General features: G+C 45.8%; 1 long non-coding RNA gene and 1 pseudogene across 1 annotated transcript in view; both read right to left on the bottom strand.

Moving 5' to 3' along the window:
- The window catches only part of LOC128932399 (uncharacterized), a 31,970-nt gene extending 23,659 nt beyond the window's left edge, over nucleotides 1-8,311 (bottom strand). The window contains exon 1 of the long non-coding RNA XR_008482202.2: nucleotides 8,063-8,311. This is a non-coding gene — a long non-coding RNA (uncharacterized LOC128932399). The remainder of the gene's footprint in view (nucleotides 1-8,062) is intronic.
- A 697-nt stretch (nucleotides 8,312-9,008) lies between these two features.
- The window catches only part of LOC100393777 (ribosomal oxygenase 1-like), a 41,592-nt pseudogene continuing 34,366 nt past the window's right edge, over nucleotides 9,009-16,234 (bottom strand).

Genomic DNA, 16,234 nt, shown 5'->3' with positions numbered 1-16,234 from the left:
GGTAGTAAGTAACATCCACCCCACTGGATTCTTTAGGAAAGTATGGGATGGGCAAAAACACTCAGTACAATCCTCGTTAGTATAGTGGTGAGTAAAAAAAGAATAAAAAACAGCATAATGCCAAGCACAAAATTAATGTTCAATAAGAGATAGCTAATGATCATACCTATTTATAGTATATGAAACCTAAGTTGATCCAGCTGATGTGGAATGACTGGCATAAGGAAGTGAGGCGAGCAGCTGCACAAGTGCTGGGGCAAATGAGGCTTGGGAAAGAGGTGCACGACATAATCAGGTAAGACCCAGTCAACATGAGGAGACATTCTTCTAAGAAGTATTTAGTGAGACTTGATTATGATAAGAAAAAAATTTTTTAAAAATAAGTGTTTAGGAGGCCTGGGATCCAGCCACCCAGCATTTGTTGTATTTCCCTACTAAAAACACAAAAATTAGCTGGGCATGGTGGTGTGCACCTGTAGTCCCAGCTACTCAGAAGGCTGAGGCAGGAGAATCGCTTGAACCCAGGAAGCAGAGGTTGCAATGAGCCGAGATCATGCCACTGCACTCCAGCCTGGTGACAGAGTGAGACTCCATCTAAAAATAATAATAATTAATTAATTTTTAAAAATTAGCTGGTGTGGTGGTGTATGCCTGTTGTCCCAGCTACTTGGGAGGCTGCGGCAAGAGGACTGCCTGGGTCCAGAAGGTCCAAGGCTGTTGTGAGGCATCATCATGCCACTGCATTCCTGGGCAACAGAGAAAGACCCTATCTCAAAAAAAAAAGAGAGAGAGAGACTGCATAGGAGCTAGGCACAGTGGGTACGTGCCTATAATCCTAGCTACTCAGGCTGAGGCAGGAGACTTACTTGAGGTCAGGAGTTCAAGACCAGCCTGGGCAACAGAGCAAGACCCTATCTCTAAAAATACTTTAAACAAACAAAGAAAAAGACTGCATAGGCATTCCAGGCTGGAAGCCAAATGCAGAAATAATCATGGCACACATAAGGGCAATGGAGAAGAGAACTTGCCTGTGATAAGGGGTGCAGGCTGACACTTTCCTTTATTCAGTCATTCGCTGTAACTGAAAGCCCTAGATTACCTAATAACCTAATAACTATGTATAAGGGATTCAAGTAAAGATGATGATCAAGCTCTGTACCCAGTAAAACTTGTCTCATGAGCATAAGGGTGAATGGGATTGACACCTGCAGAACTTGGATTTTATCAGAACAGGGCATTAGTAGGGGTTGGGGGTTAGGTACTGAAAGTTTAAGGAAGTGAAAGAAAAGCAACTTGAGCCTTACAGAGTCAGGCTGGGTCAAGGAAATTCCCAGGAGCGTGTGGAAGCTCTCTCCCTGATAGGTGAGCTCAAGCTTATGACTGCCAAGCTTCTCCCAAGCTTCCTGCACTGCTTCTCTGATGACTTCACAGCAGTTCAGCAGGCAGCCTGTGTGGCAGCTGGTGCCCTGCAGATCCACGACAAGATGGTGAGTCAAGGAAACATATTCTCATCTTACCTGATTGACCTGAAGAGAGCATTACCTTCCCTGGTTGTTCACAGTATACACAACATTCTTCGGAGACACAGAATGAGAGATTGGAACTGGGAAGGGGATATACAAGCCACTTCAAACAGGACTGTGTCAGAGGTGTACAGTCTTTTGGCTTCCCTGGGCCATACTGGAAGAATTGTCTTGAGCCACACACAAAGTACACTAACATTAAAGATAGCTGATGAGCTTAAAAAAAAAAAAGGTCCATGCATAAATCTCACATTTTAACAAAGACCACAAATTTGTCTTGGGCTGCATTCAAAGCTGTCCTGGGCCGCATGTCAGACAAGCTTGGTTTAGCTCCCAGCCAGCCAGACTTCCATTCTAGAGCACCCTTGAATCCTGTTCTCACCTAAGTTAACTAGCTTCTCATTCCTTGGATGCTGATGGGCTTTAGGATCAACTCCCATAAATGGAGTTATAATTTTATAATTCCATTATTAGGGAAAAATCTGTTTGAAGTGTTCAAGATAAGCCATATGGCCACAGATCTGTAAACTGAGAAAATAAATACCAGATAATAATTAAGCTAATATACTCACGATACATATAGGTTGGTACTTTAGGCTCCAGCTCATTTGTCACCAGAATTGATAGATCGTTTTTTCAATTATAGCTCCTTTCAGAGATAAGTGGTGTCCCTGTTTCTGGTTCATTCTTTTGTTTTTGTTTTTGTTTTTGTTTTTTTTTGAGACAGTCTTGTTATGTCACCCAGACTGGAGTACAGCAGCATGATCTCAGCTCACTACAATCTCCACCTCCTGGGTTTAAGTGATTCTCCTGCCTCAGCCTCCCGAGTAGCTGGTATTACAGGCATGTGCCACCATGCCCAGCTAATTTTTGTATTTTTAATAGAGACAGGGTTTCATCATGTTGGTTAGGTTGGTCTCAAACTCCTGACCCTAAAGTGATCTGCCCACCTTGGCCTCCCAAAATGCTGGGATTACAGGCATGAGCCACCACACCTGGCTGTTTCTAGTTCATTCTTGCTCTGGTTCTCCCCACTCAGCACTGCCTTTTATCCATCCCAGGTGCTTGAATGCCTCCTGAACCTGATGCAGAGAGATCCTTACTGGAAAATCAAAGCCTTTGCCATTCGAGGTATTATAGAGGTAGTGCCCCAAACTCTTCAACCTTAAATATCTTCCCCTATGCAAGTATAACTGATCCCCAGAAACTCTCTAATAAAGGGGTGAAGTGCAGGAGAGGTAATAATCTTAGTTTTTCAGAAGTTCCTTGTCTGAGAAGAGAAAAATTATTTTCTTCTTTTTAATTTTTTAGTTAAAGATCCTGAGTCTAGGTATATGACAAACTTGTTAAGGTAAAGAAAGGGCTGGGCCGGGTGCAGTGGTTCAAGCCTGTAATCCCAGCACTTTGGGAGGCTGAGGCGGGTGGATCACGAGGTCAAGAGATCAAGACCATCTGGTCAACATGGTGAAACGCTGTCTCTACTAAAAATACAAAAAATTAGCTGGGCATGGTGGCACATGCCTGTAATCCCAGCTACTCGGGAGGCTGAGGCAGGAGAATGGCCTGAACCTAGGAGGCGGAGGTTGCGGGGAGCCGAGATCGTGCCATTGCACTCCAGCCTGGGTAACAACAGTGAAACTCCATCTCAAAAAAAAAAAAAGAAAGGGCTGACAAGACAGACCCTGCCAACAGAATTAAGGATAAGTCCTAAGTAGGTATCCACTGCTGGATGTATCTTGCTTTCCTTGGAGATTTCAACTATTATGCTCTGTAAAAATCAGATCAGTTTCAAAACTGCTACAGACCTAAAACCCTGACCCTTAATCTGCCTAGTTTCTATTTAGAATCTTTGGCATTGCTTCTCTTTTTGACATAGGTAAATAATTGTGCCTCCTTTCCCCATCACCCTGCCAGGACTAGGCTGGTCTTCTGTTGTCTGTCCTATATTTCATCCCCAAAATAGAAAAACAGCCTAATGAGCAAGGATGGGATGGAACATCCCTCTTCTAGAAATCCTTTGGAGGTAAATGTCCCACTCTAACCTATCCCTAAAATTCTAATGGTGATTAATTACCATCCAAAGGGAAGGTATTGTTTGGAAAACTCAATTTATTTCTGGATGCTAGAATATAGTAAGCTCAGTCTTCAGTGACATGCTGCCCTCTAATCTCTGCAGCTTTGGGACAGATTGGACAAGTAAGTCCCGAACTGACAGATCTTCTGCTCTGGGCTATCCATTATGAAGAGTCACCAGGTGTACGATTGGAAGCTTGCTGTAGCATCCTAGCTCTCAAACTTCAAGGGGACCTGGTCAGGGACACCTTCCTAGATGTGCTGCTCCTGGAGAACCACGATGCTGTTCTAAAGTAAGCACTAAACCTCAGGGTCCCACCATGACCTTATACTGCCAACTCTTACATCTTTGGTCATTGAATACATCCCTGCCTTTCTTTCCAGGCTGCCTAATAGCAGTAAAAGCACAGGCTCACCTGCACTTTCACCACTCACCCAAGTAGGTAACAGAAAAACTGGCCTAAATTAGATTGAAAGTCAAGCTTATGTAGTTCAGGTACCTTTTCTCCCCACCAAGATGGTTTTAAGTTACTTTTCAACTAACATTTATGAAGTGCCTAATGGGACAACAAGTTTTAGAGTCAAAAAGACCAGGGTTTGAATTCCAGCTCTGGCATGCAATAGCTATATGAGCCTATATAAGGTATTTAAACTCTGTGAGCCCGTTTTTTTCATGTATCAAATGCAGGTGATAGTTTACATTACAGGGTTGTGGTGATACTGAGATGACATGTTTAGTGCCTGTCATAAAGGTGTTCAGTAAATGCTACCTATTGGTACCTTCAAATATATTGTCTGGGCTGGATGTGGTGGCTCACACCTATAATCCCAGCCCTTTGGGAGGCTGAAACGGGTGGATCACCTGAGATCAGGAGTTCGACATCAGCCTGGCCAACACGGGGAACCCCGTCTCTACTAAATATACAAAAATTAGACGGCCATGGTTGCACACATTTGTAGTCCCAGCTACTCGGGAGGCTAAGGCAGGAGAATGGCTTGAATTCAACAGGCAGAGGTTGCAGTGAGCGGAGATCAAGCCACTGCACTCCAGCCTGGACAACTCTGTCTCAAAAAAAAAAATTAAAAATAACAAATATGCCTGGGCGAGGCGGCTTGTGCCTATAATCCCAGCACTTTGGGAGGCCAAGGTGGACAGATCACAGAGTTTGAGACCAGCCTGGCCAACAGGGTGAAACCTCGTCTCTACTAAAAATACAAAAATTAGCCGGGCATGGTGGCGTATGCCCGTAATCCCAGCTACTCGGGAGGCTGAGGCAGAACTGCTTGAGCTCACGAGGTGGAGGTTGCAATGAGCCAAGATTGCACCACTGTACTCCAGCCTGGGCAACCAGAATGAAACTCTGTTAAAAAAAATAATAACGCTAAGCATCACACCATTTTTGCATATAAGGCTCAGCAAAACTGCAGTTAGGATTGGAACTTGGGATTCTTACCTGATTCCAAGTCCCGTATTTTCTACCTACCCCCCATGTCTTTTTAAAGGACAGAGTAGAATTATCTAAGAAGCCCTTCTATTCTTTCAGAGAAATGTACCAGAAAATGAAGAGACTCAACTTAGGAAATGAAGGAAACCAAGAAATGCTTCAGGAGATCAAGAACAGGGTAAGTAAGTGCAAGCTCTGTTTTCAAGAGAAAATTCAGGGCTCTTAAGAATTCCTCAGACCCTATCCCCCTCAAATATATACATACCCTTTTTCCCGCCACAGAAATACTTTCTGAACACAAGACACAGATGTCATATTGTTTGAAGATGCAAAGCATCTATGCAAGATTGGGTTATAATAAGGTCCTACTAGTCAAGACAAAAACAAAACAAAAATCCTATTAGTCCTATCAAGTAGCCCTCAAAAATCAGGGTCTATTTTTATTGTTTCAGAAAGACTATTTCTCTCCCTTCCTGTTTTCTCCCCATCATCCCCAAACCCAAGTTGTTTATTTTTCCTTTCTTGCAGATAGGCATAGGGAGGAAATAAGAGACTGGAGCTGGCCCCCTAGATTTTTTTCTTAATTTTTCTGAATTCCTAATCTGGGTTCTCTCACCAAAGAAAATCTCTAGCTGAAAGGATTGTTCTGGCCAGACATGGTGGCTCATGCCTGTAATCCAAGCACTTTGGAGGCCAAGGTGGGCGGATCACCTGAGGTCGAGAGTTCAAGACCAGCCTGACCAACATGGTAAAACCCCGTCTTTAAAAATAAAAATAAAAATAATTAGGAAAAAAAAAAAGAATTGTTCTAACTTTTCCTTTTTTTTTTTTTTTTTAATTGGTGGTGGGAGAGCAGTCTTGCTCTGTTGCCCAGGCTGGAGAGCAGTGGTGTGACCTTGGCTCACTGCAACCTCCACCTCCTGGGTTCAAGAGATTCTTGTGCCTCAGGCACCCAAGCAGCTGGATTATAGGCATGTGCTACAACACCCACCTACTTTTTTTTTGTATTTTTAGTAGAGACAGGGTTTCACTATGTTGGCCAGGCTGGTCTTGAACTCCTGGCCTCAAGTGATCTATCTGCTTCAGCTTCCCAAAGCACTGGGATTACAAGCATGAGCCATCCCGCCTGGCATGGATTGTTCTAATTTTTCTTTTTTTTTTTTTTGCAGAGGCAGCTGTTGCATTGTTTTAATTTTTCAAAGCTGTTAGATGAGATGAAGGAATAGAGGAGAAAGGACTTTAAAAAGGTAATTCGAGAAACCAACTTTACACCAAGCAACCATTTCTTAATGGGTTCCTTTTATCATGCCCAAAAAGCTGAAGGAAAATTTTCATGAACAGATATAAAACTCCAAGCAATATCATAAGAGAACAACGTTCTCAGGCATTTATATACCACCTATTACTGATAAGCATAATGCAATTAGTTACTTCTTTTTTTTCCTAGAGACAGGGTCTCTCTTTGTTGCCCAGGCTGGAGTGCAGTGGCATGATCATAGCTCACTGTAGCCTTGAGGGCTCAGGTGATCCTCCCTCCTTAGCCTCCCACAATTACTTTATTAATGCTCTCTGATAACTTGCTGCCTAGTACAGGTGTTTTGTTTTGTTATTCAAACATTATTTGTTCTAATTTAGATTAAAACACTAAGCCAAAAGGACTTGCTGATGCAGAAAATACTCAAGCTGGAGATGGTCATGGGAAAAGTAAGGGAGGAAGCAAAACGTGTTTACTTGAAACCCAAAGGAGAACAAGAACCACTAACACTTCAAACTTTACTCCAAAAAACTTTTCAGGGTAGGTTTCCTAGGGGTGAGTTCTATGCTTTGATTCCTTTAATAAGCCTCTTCCAGGATCTGGAGGTTTTGGGACTCAGTAGCAAGCCCTGGAGGAGGAAACAGGAAAGGATACTCCCTTCTCTCTTGGTTACCATCCACTCAGTCTTTTTAATTTTTTTTGTTTCTCAGGTTTTTATCCATTTATTTTTTTCCCCTTTTACAAAAAAAGTTATCTCTATTTGAACTGATTTAAAAGTTAGGTCAAAAAAGGACATATCACAAAAACACAAGTCTTTATAAAAAAAAATGAATTTCTGGTGGTCCTGGTTAAAAAAAAAAAAGAAAAAAGAAAAAAAAAACTAGTGTGTACGTTTGATTAAGCACCAAAAAAAGCCTTATGAGCTTAACCCTAATAGTGGTAGTAGTTGCTGGTCAGGCACAGTGGCTCATGCCTGAAATCCCAGCGCTTTTGGAGGCTAGGGTGGGAGCATCACCCCAGGTCAGGAGTTCAAAACCAGTCTGGGCAACATAGCAAGACCCCTCCATCTCTACCAAAAAAAAAATCAAAAATTTGGTGACACGCACCTGTAATCCTATCTACTAAAGAGGCCAAGATGGGAGGACTGCTTGAGCCCAGGAGGTTAAGGCTGCAGTGACCCAAGATCTCACCACTGCACACCAGCCTGGGCAGCATAATGAGACCCTGTCTCAAACAAACAAACAAAAACTAGTCCATGTCTCTGGAAAGTGGGCTTGGAAGGAGAGCTATCATTTTTACTTAATGTATATCTATGCTTTTGTAACTTTTTAAAAAAGACTTTACAGCCGGGTGCGGTGGCTCACAGCAGTAATCCCAGCACTTTGGGAGGCTGAGGTGGGTGGATCACAAGGACAGGAGCTCAAGACCAGCCTGGCCAAGATGGTGAAAGCCCATCTCTACGAAAAATACAAAATATTAGCTGGGCATGGTGGCATGCACCTGTAATCCCAGCTACTGGGAGGCCGAGGCAGAGAACTGCTTAAACCTGGGAGGCAGAGGTTGCAGTGAGACAAGATTGTGCCACTGCACTCCAGCCTGAGCGACAGAATGAGACTCCATCTCAAAAAAAAAAAAAAAAAAGACTTTATAAAGTTCTCAACCTTAAATAACAGAAAACGATCCATTATGGTGATAGGATCTTTGAGTCCTGGACACAACCTAAGCGACGAGGGTGCAGAAATCAAGCTGTACCAAAATATACTTACAAAATCTGTGTGCCCAAGAGTAGCAGCAGCCTCAGGTCACTCAACCAGCTGCCTATCAGCTACCACCCCAAACCCAGGTCTTCTGGTTCCAAGTCCAGTGCTCTTTCTGGTACACCAGGCACTTTTCCACCAACCATGAGAATATTCACTTGTCAGATTTGGGGAAGTTTCTTCCAACTTCCAGAAAAAAAAAAAATGAGAGTGGAAAGTAACTTGAACACCAGCCTTCCTTCATGGCCAGCTGCTAAAAGCTGGTTACCTAAGGCCTATGAAGGCACAACTAGGTGACACGCTGCCCTTATGACAGCAGTGCCAGCCACAGATGCAATTGAACAGCAAGCAAAAACATACCATGCTCTTGGCTGGGCGCAGTGGCTCACGCCTGTAATCCCAGCACTTTGGGAGGCGAGGTGGGTGGATCACCTGAGGTCAGGAGTTTAAGACCAGTTTGGCCATCACGGTGAAACCCCATCTTTAAAAAAAAGAAAGAAAGAAAAACACACCATGCTCTTAAAACTGAACTAGCTAGTAGAAAATAATTTTTCTACTAGAACTGGGTTACATAATTAAATAGTACTAATTATCCAGAAAGTTAGTGAACTGTTCCCAATCAGATGTTTTTTTGTTGTTTTTTGAGATGGAGTCTCACTCTGTCACCCAGGCTGGAGTCCAGTGACACAATCTCAGCTCACTGCTATCTCCACCTCCCAGGTTCAAGAAATCCTCCTGCCTCGGCCCCTCTATGGGACTACAGGTGCACACCACCATGCCTGGCTAATTTTTATATAGTAGATATGGGGTTTCACCATCTTGGCCAGGCTGGTCTTGAACGCCTGACCTCAGGCGATCCACCTGCCTCAGCCTCCCAAAGTGTTGACATCACAGGCGTGAGCCACTGCGCCCAGCCTGAGATTGTCTTAAGAGGCTGATTTACATGTTCCTTTTACATCCTACAATCACCCCAAGTTGCTTTTCACTTCAGCCATTATAGATTTTCCCTATCTTCCTCCTACTCCTGCATTTCTTTTAACCATCCCACATAATAATCTAGCCTTAGAAAAGGGAAACATTCCTTGGCACTTTAATAACTTTTCTAAGGTTCATACAAATTTAACAGTAACAAACAGGATACTGACCCCGACCCTCCCCCCAAACTGATGAAAAAGAACTCAGATGAAAGATGTAAATTCCAAAAAAAAGTCTTCTAATGTCTGTCTCAAGCAGAATGACATGGTCAGTGCTACACAGTACACTGAAGCCTGAGGGTGAAGTTGGTGCTCTGAAATGATTATGGATCAAGCTTATTGTTCCACCTCCAACTTCTGCTTTTCCTTTTGTACCTAGATGAGATAGTTCTTCCTAGAAGATCTTCTGAAGTTTGTGACATTGAAGCAGTCATAAAGGTAAATGTGAGCACACTGATGGTGATCAAGGTAAGAACATGAATCAAAAAAAAGGGTAGCAGTGGCAGGAAAGAATCGCTACTGTCTTGTTTCCAGCAATCAACAAGAAACTAATTTAGGGCTAGAGGCATCTTGGTGAGCAGCAGCCCCTTATCATACAACGTGGTTGCCAAGGAAAGTTGATCCTCCACACTGTCACAGGGCAGGTCCCCCACTCTCAAAAATTCTGGGTAAGAGTGAAGCAAGAGTTCCATGGCATCAGCTTGCTGGGGGTATATTTCCAAGCACTTGGGTTCTTCCAAATGATACACACGGGAGTTTTCCACTGTGTAATAGAGAAACAAATGGCCCCCCTCACCCACCAGCCGAGCTATCCCATCCTGAAGCATGTGAACTTCTGTTTCTCTTGTCAACTGGGTCCCCACGTTTACAGGTTCTCCAATTTCCCAGCAAATTGGAAGCCCATAAACGCTAAGTGCCCTCTCCCTATCAGTCAAAACAGGGGGCAGAGAATCGTGAAGTCTTTGGTTCGCTGGTCGGCCACAGCATCGACAGGAGCAAAGTGGCCCAGCGGGGCACCAAGACCCGCACCGTCTCCATGAAAGCAGTTCTTCGTGGATCCTTAGAATCTGAATGCTGGGTTCCCATGTAATCCATGAAGTCTCAGGGCAGACCCCTCCGAAACTCCACATTTTCTTCCATTGCAGCCTCTAAGAAGTCACCCCAGGTATTGCGCTGGTATGTGGACAAGGTGCAGAGAATGGACTCCGTTCTGGCATTCAGCTTGGTGAATGAAGCCCTGAGGAAAATACAGCAAATCTCCAGGTTCCAACACGGTCTGCAGCACTGGCTCACCAAGGTCGTCCTGACTGAAGTTGGGGCTGGATGGCAGAGCCAGTTCCTCGGTTGGAAGTTGGGGTCGGTATACACGCCAGAGTTTCCTACCTTCCAGCTGCAGCACGAATGCCTCGATGTCGTTATAGTGGGGGGCAAAGCCCTGAGAGTTAGGGGGCGCGAGCTAAACGTTGGAGCCTGCCATGCTTCCAAACTGCTCTTGAAGCACAGCCAAAAACTGCCACACAGTGGTAGAGAAAGCCTGCGGACAGAGGAGGCACAGAGAGCAGCCGGCCTGGTACAGGGACCACGCGGCAGCAGGCAGCGCACCGCCCGGTGGGTTCAGGGTCTCGAGTCGCCCGTTGAGGTAGCGAGCAGCGTCCAAGTGCTGCCCGAACTGCACCTCCTCGTTGCGCAGCATCGCGTCCAGGTCGGCGGTGGAGAAAAGGCCCTGGTAGTAGGTGTGGTCCTGCCGCCGCACCAGCACCGCCTCCCGCTCCCTCAGGCGCAGGTAGAAGTGATATGGCGGCATAGGCGCGATGAGTCACTCAAAGAGGCGCGCCGCTCGCCGCCGGCTGCTGAGGATGCGGTTCAGCTCGGCCAAGATGCGCTGCAGCCGGGAGTCCCAGGCCGGCTCCCCACCCGTGTTATCCACCTGAGGCCCCAACGCCGTCGAAGGGGCCCCAGACGACGGGGCTGCCGCCAAGTGCTGCGCGGTGCACAAGCAGCGCGGAGGTCTCCACAACGCGAGCCGGCGCGGAAGCCGGCACCAGGCGCGCCGGCGGGGTCTGCAGGAAGCGCGTGGAGGGCGAGGCCTCCAGCAGCTCTGCGGACCCCAGGTGGCCATACGGCTCTCTCCGGGCTGGATCCGGGAGGGCCGACACCGCCGCCCCACCGGGTAGCGCGTCCCCCAGGTCGTCGGCTGTCGACTCCACCCTCGAGTCCTCAGACTCCTCGCTAGGTAGCGTCTGAACTCTCTGTGCTGCTATGTGGGATGCAACCCTTCTCCTGAGCTGCCTTCGTATCTTCCTGGGCCTCAAGGGCAAGGCCAGGACCGAGCTGCTGTGTGCTTGGGGCTGGCGCCCGCGCCTCTACCACCCGCACCTTAACAGCCCTGCACTAGCCTGGGGACCATCCACGGCCGGACAGTCTTCCACTCCCGGCCTGAGCCGACGCGAAAAGGGTTCCTGAACGCAGCAGCTGCGGTGCACTCTGGGAAGGGGGCGCGGCCTCCAGCCGTGTCGGGATTGGACACGCCCACCATTCTACCCGGCCCCTCCACTTGCCTTCATTAAATGCTTGGCTTCACGCTATAGCGGCAAGAACCCTTGCCAAACAAACCGGGAATCTACACTCAGAGGGCAATTTAAAAATCAAGTTGCGGCCCAGCGCGGTGGTTCCCGCCTGTAATCCAAGCACTTTGGGAGGCTGAGGTGTGTGGAACACCTGACGTCAGGAGTTCGAGACCAGGCTGCCCAATATGCTGAAACCCCGTCTCTACTAAAAATACAAAAATTAGTCAGGTGTGGTGACTTGCACCTGTAGTTCCAGCTACTCAGGAGGCTGAGACAGCAGAATTGCTTGAACACGGGAGGTGGAGGTTGCAGTGAGCTGAGATGGCACCACTGCACTCCAGCCTGGGTGACAGAGCAAGACTCCGTCTCAAAAAACAACAAACAAGATGATATTACTAGAGATTCCCCAGGAGAAATGGTTACTTGACTGTTCTTTCCTTCTAGTCTCTGGATATTGCAGTGTTCCTTGGACGTCCTCATTTCTGAACAAGGATGTTCCCTGGCAGCTTCCCACCTAAAAGTGCAGAATTCTTGTTTCCACGGAATGCCCTCAGGCAGTTTGGGTTCTGCTCTGCAGATGAATTCACCGATTGAAGCCCTATCTAGGACTTCAATCCTAACTTCTCTTCCTTCTTTCTCCAGTGCAAGTTCTCAAATTCATTGTCCTCTCTGAAAAAGAAGTTATGAAGTTCTCTACTTGCATTCTTGATATCTGCCCTACCTGCCCCTCTGCAGTTTTGTTTCATTAGCTATAACTTCTCTGGCTCTTAAATCGACTTCTTAAATCTGGGCCTCTAATTTAACAGGCAATGTGGTGGCATGAGGGTGTAATTGTTGAGAACATGGTCACTGTCATGCAACTAATTGCTTTGTACAAAAGATTCCTTCTCTTCATTTGAATCATTTAAGATAAACTCCCAGAAATAAAATTGTTGGGTCAAAAAGTAAAATACTTTTTGTGATTTTTTTTTTTTTTTTTTTTTTTTTTTTGTCTGTTTTGAGATGGAGTTTTGCTCTTGTTGCCCAGGCTGGAGTGCAATGGCACGATCTTAGCTCACCGCAACCTCCGCTTTTCAGGGTTCAAGTGATTCTCCTCCCTCAGCCTCCCAAGTAGCTGGGATTACAGGCATATGCCACCAAGCCTGGCTAATTTTGTATTTTTGGTAGAAACAGGGTTTTTCCATCTGGTCAGGCTGGTCTCGAACTCTGAACCTCAGGTGATCCACCCACCTTAGCCTCCCAAAGTGCTGGGATTACAGGTGTGAGCCACTGCGCCTGGCTTTTTTTTTTTTTTCCTTTTTTTGAGACAGTCTCGCACTGTCTCCCAGGCTGCAGTACAGTCGCCCTGCTCTTGGCTCACTGCAACCTCCACCTCCCGGGTTCACCAGATTCCCCTGCTTTAGCCTCCTGAGTAGCTGGGATTATAGGCGCCTGCCACCACACTCGGCTAATGTTTTGTATTTTTAGTTAAGACAGGGTTTCGCTGTGTCAGCCAGACTGGTCTCAAGCTCCTGACCTCGTGATCCGCCTGCCTCAGCCTCCCAAAGTGCTGGGATTACAGGCGTGAGCCACCGCACCAGGCCTTTTTTTTTTTTTTTTTTTTTTGAGATAGAGTCTCCTTCTGTCACCCAGCCTGGAATGCAATGGTGTGATCTTGGCTCACTGCAACCTCCATCCATCGAAAAACTTTTAAATACAAAAATCAGCCAGGCATGGTGATACACACCTGCAGTCCCAGCTACTAAGGAGGCCGAGATAAGACGATGGCTTGAGCCTGGGATGCAGAGGTTACAGTGAGCTGAGATCGTGCCAGTGCACTCCAGCCTGGGCAATAGAGCTAAACCTTGTCTCAAAAAAAAAAAATTTACCCATGTGTACAAAGATATTTATACACAGATGCTTGTTGCTTGTAATTTTGAAACTGGAAATTATTCAGATATCTATCAGTCCAGCAGTTATTTAAAAGGATGACAAGGAAAGAGGCCTAAAATATGTTTAAAAATCAATGGGACAAATACATTGTCCCATTTTTTGCTTAAAAAATGCAGCCCATATACATTATGTATAATTTCTTTTTTTTTTTTTTTTTTTTTTGAGACAAGTCTCCCTGTAGCCCAGGCTGGTGCAGTCTCATCTCACTGCAATCTCCATCTCCCGGGTTCAAGCGATTCTCCTGGCTCAGCCTCCTCAGTAGCTGGGATTACAGGCATGCACACCAGGTCTGGCACCTGTAATCCCAACTACATATATCATACAGAATATACAGAATAGTTTCAAAACCCTGAAAAGCCTCCTGTGCTTACCGTCTATTTTGGGGGGGATGGAGTCTCACAGTCTGGCTCTGTCGTCCAGGTTAGAGTGCAGTCTCGGCTCACTGCAGCCCCTGCCTCCCAGGTTCAAGTGAATCTCCTGCCTCAGCCTCCTGAGTAGCTGGGACTACAGGAGCACACGACCACGCCGGGCTAATTTTTCTTTTTTTTTTTTTTTTTTTTTGAGACATAGTTTCATTCTCATCACACATGCTGGAGTGCAATGGCACGATCTTGGCTCACTGCAACCTCCACCTCTGGGTTCAAGCGATTCTCCTGCCTCAGCCTCCTGAGTAGCTGGAATTACAGGCATGTGCCACCAAGCCCAGCTAATTTTTGTATTTTTAGTAGAGATGGAGTTTCACCATGTAGGTCAGGCTGGCCTCAAACTCCTGACCTCATGTTCCACCTGCCTTGGCCTTCCAAAGTGCTGAGATTACAGGCATGAGCCACTGCGCCCAGCCAATTTTTGTATTTTTAGTAGAGACAGGTTTCACCATGTTGACCAGACTGGTCTCAAACTCTTGGCCTTAAGCCATCTGCCCACCTCAGCCTCCTAAAGTGCTGGGATTACAGGCACGAGCCACCCCGCCTGGACTGTGCTTTACTCATTCAACCCTCTTTTTCTCCCCACAAATACCTGTCAACCACTGATTTTTCATTTTTCTTTTTTTTTGGTTTGTGTTTGTTTTTGGTTTTGGTTTTTATTTTGAGACAGGGTCTCCTCCTGTTGCCTAAACTTGAGTGCGATGGCATGATAATGGCTCACTGCAGCCTCAACCCACCCCTGCTCAAGGGATCCTCCCACCTCAGCCTCCCAAGTAGCTGGACAACTACTGATTTTTTTTCTTTTTTACAATCTCTACTTTTCTTTTACACAATGTGATATAATTGGAATTATATAGTATGTAACCTTTACAGGCTGTCTTCTTTCACCTAGCAGTATACTCTTTTTTTTCTTTTGAGACAGGGTCCCACTTTGTCGCTCAGGCTGCAGTGTAGTGGCACCATCTCGCCTCACTGCAACATCCTGGGTTCAAGCGATTCTCATGCCTCAGCCTCCCAAGTAGCTGGGATTAGAGGCATGTACCACCACCCCAGGCTAATTTTTGTATTTTTAGTACAGACAGAGTTTCACCATGTTGGCCAGGTTGGTCTCAAACTCCTGACCTCAAGTGATCTGCCCTCCTTGGCCTCCCAAAGTGCTGGGATTATAGGTGTGAACCACCACGCCCACCAGCAATACACATTTCAGGAGGTTCATGTATGCATATCTTTTCCTGGCTTTACAGCTCATTTCTTTTCACCTCTGAATACTGTTCCATTATATAGGTGTAGCCGTTTGTTCATTTACTTCTGGAAAGACATCTTGGTTGCTTCTAGTTTTGGGTGATTATAATAAAGCTTCTACAAACATTCATGTACAGGTCAGACTTTGTATCATGACTTCATTTTTTATTTTACATACAATATTAAGAATATATCTTCGGCTGGGCGCGGTGGCTCAAGCCTGTAATCCCAGCACTTTGGGAGGCCGAGGCGGATGGATCGAGGCCATCCTGGTCAAAATGGTGAAACCCCGTCTCTACTAAAGATACAAAAAATTAGCTGGGCATGGTGGCACGTGCCTGTAATCCCAGCTACTCAGGAGGCTGAGGCAGGAGAATTGCCTGAACCCAGGAGGCGGAGGTTGGGGTGAGCTGAGATTGTGCCATTGCACTCCAGCCTGGGTAACAAAAGCGAAACTCCGTCTCAAAAAAAAGAATATATCTTCAAAATTAAAATTAAAATGATGTGGTCCATTATAATTGATTAATCCTTTTTTTTTTTTTTTTTTTTGAGACAGCGTCTCACTCTGTCACCCAGGCTGGAGTACACTGGCGTGATCTCGGCTAACTGCAACCTCCACCTCCCAGGTTCAAGCGATTCTCCTGCCTCAGTCTCCTGAGTAGCTGGGATTACAGGTGCACACCATCATATCCAGCTAATTTTTTGTGTATCTTTTAGTAAAGATGAGGTTTTACCATGTTGGGCAGCCTGGTCTCGAACTCCTGATTGCAGATGATCCACTTGCCTCGGCCTCCCAAATTGCTGGGATTATAGGCGTGAGCCACCGCATAAACACACAAATTCTGATAAATTCTATTTTACTCGATTTCTACCCAAAAAAAAAAAGGTATGGTACATTTGTAATGCTGCATCGTTAGGAGACCACTTTGTTTCTGGTCTGGTGTTTTTTTCTTTTCTTTTTTTATTCTTTTTTTGTAGGGGAGTGAGGGAAGACAACTTTTTAAGTAGACAAATAAAAATGAAATCCTGGCTGGGCCCGGT

Source organism: Callithrix jacchus, chromosome 6, assembly GCF_049354715.1.
Source record: "Callithrix jacchus isolate 240 chromosome 6, calJac240_pri, whole genome shotgun sequence".
In the NCBI taxonomy this organism is placed as follows: Eukaryota; Metazoa; Chordata; class Mammalia; order Primates; family Cebidae; genus Callithrix; species Callithrix jacchus.
This window is presented reverse-complemented; position numbering and strand designations above follow the sequence as displayed.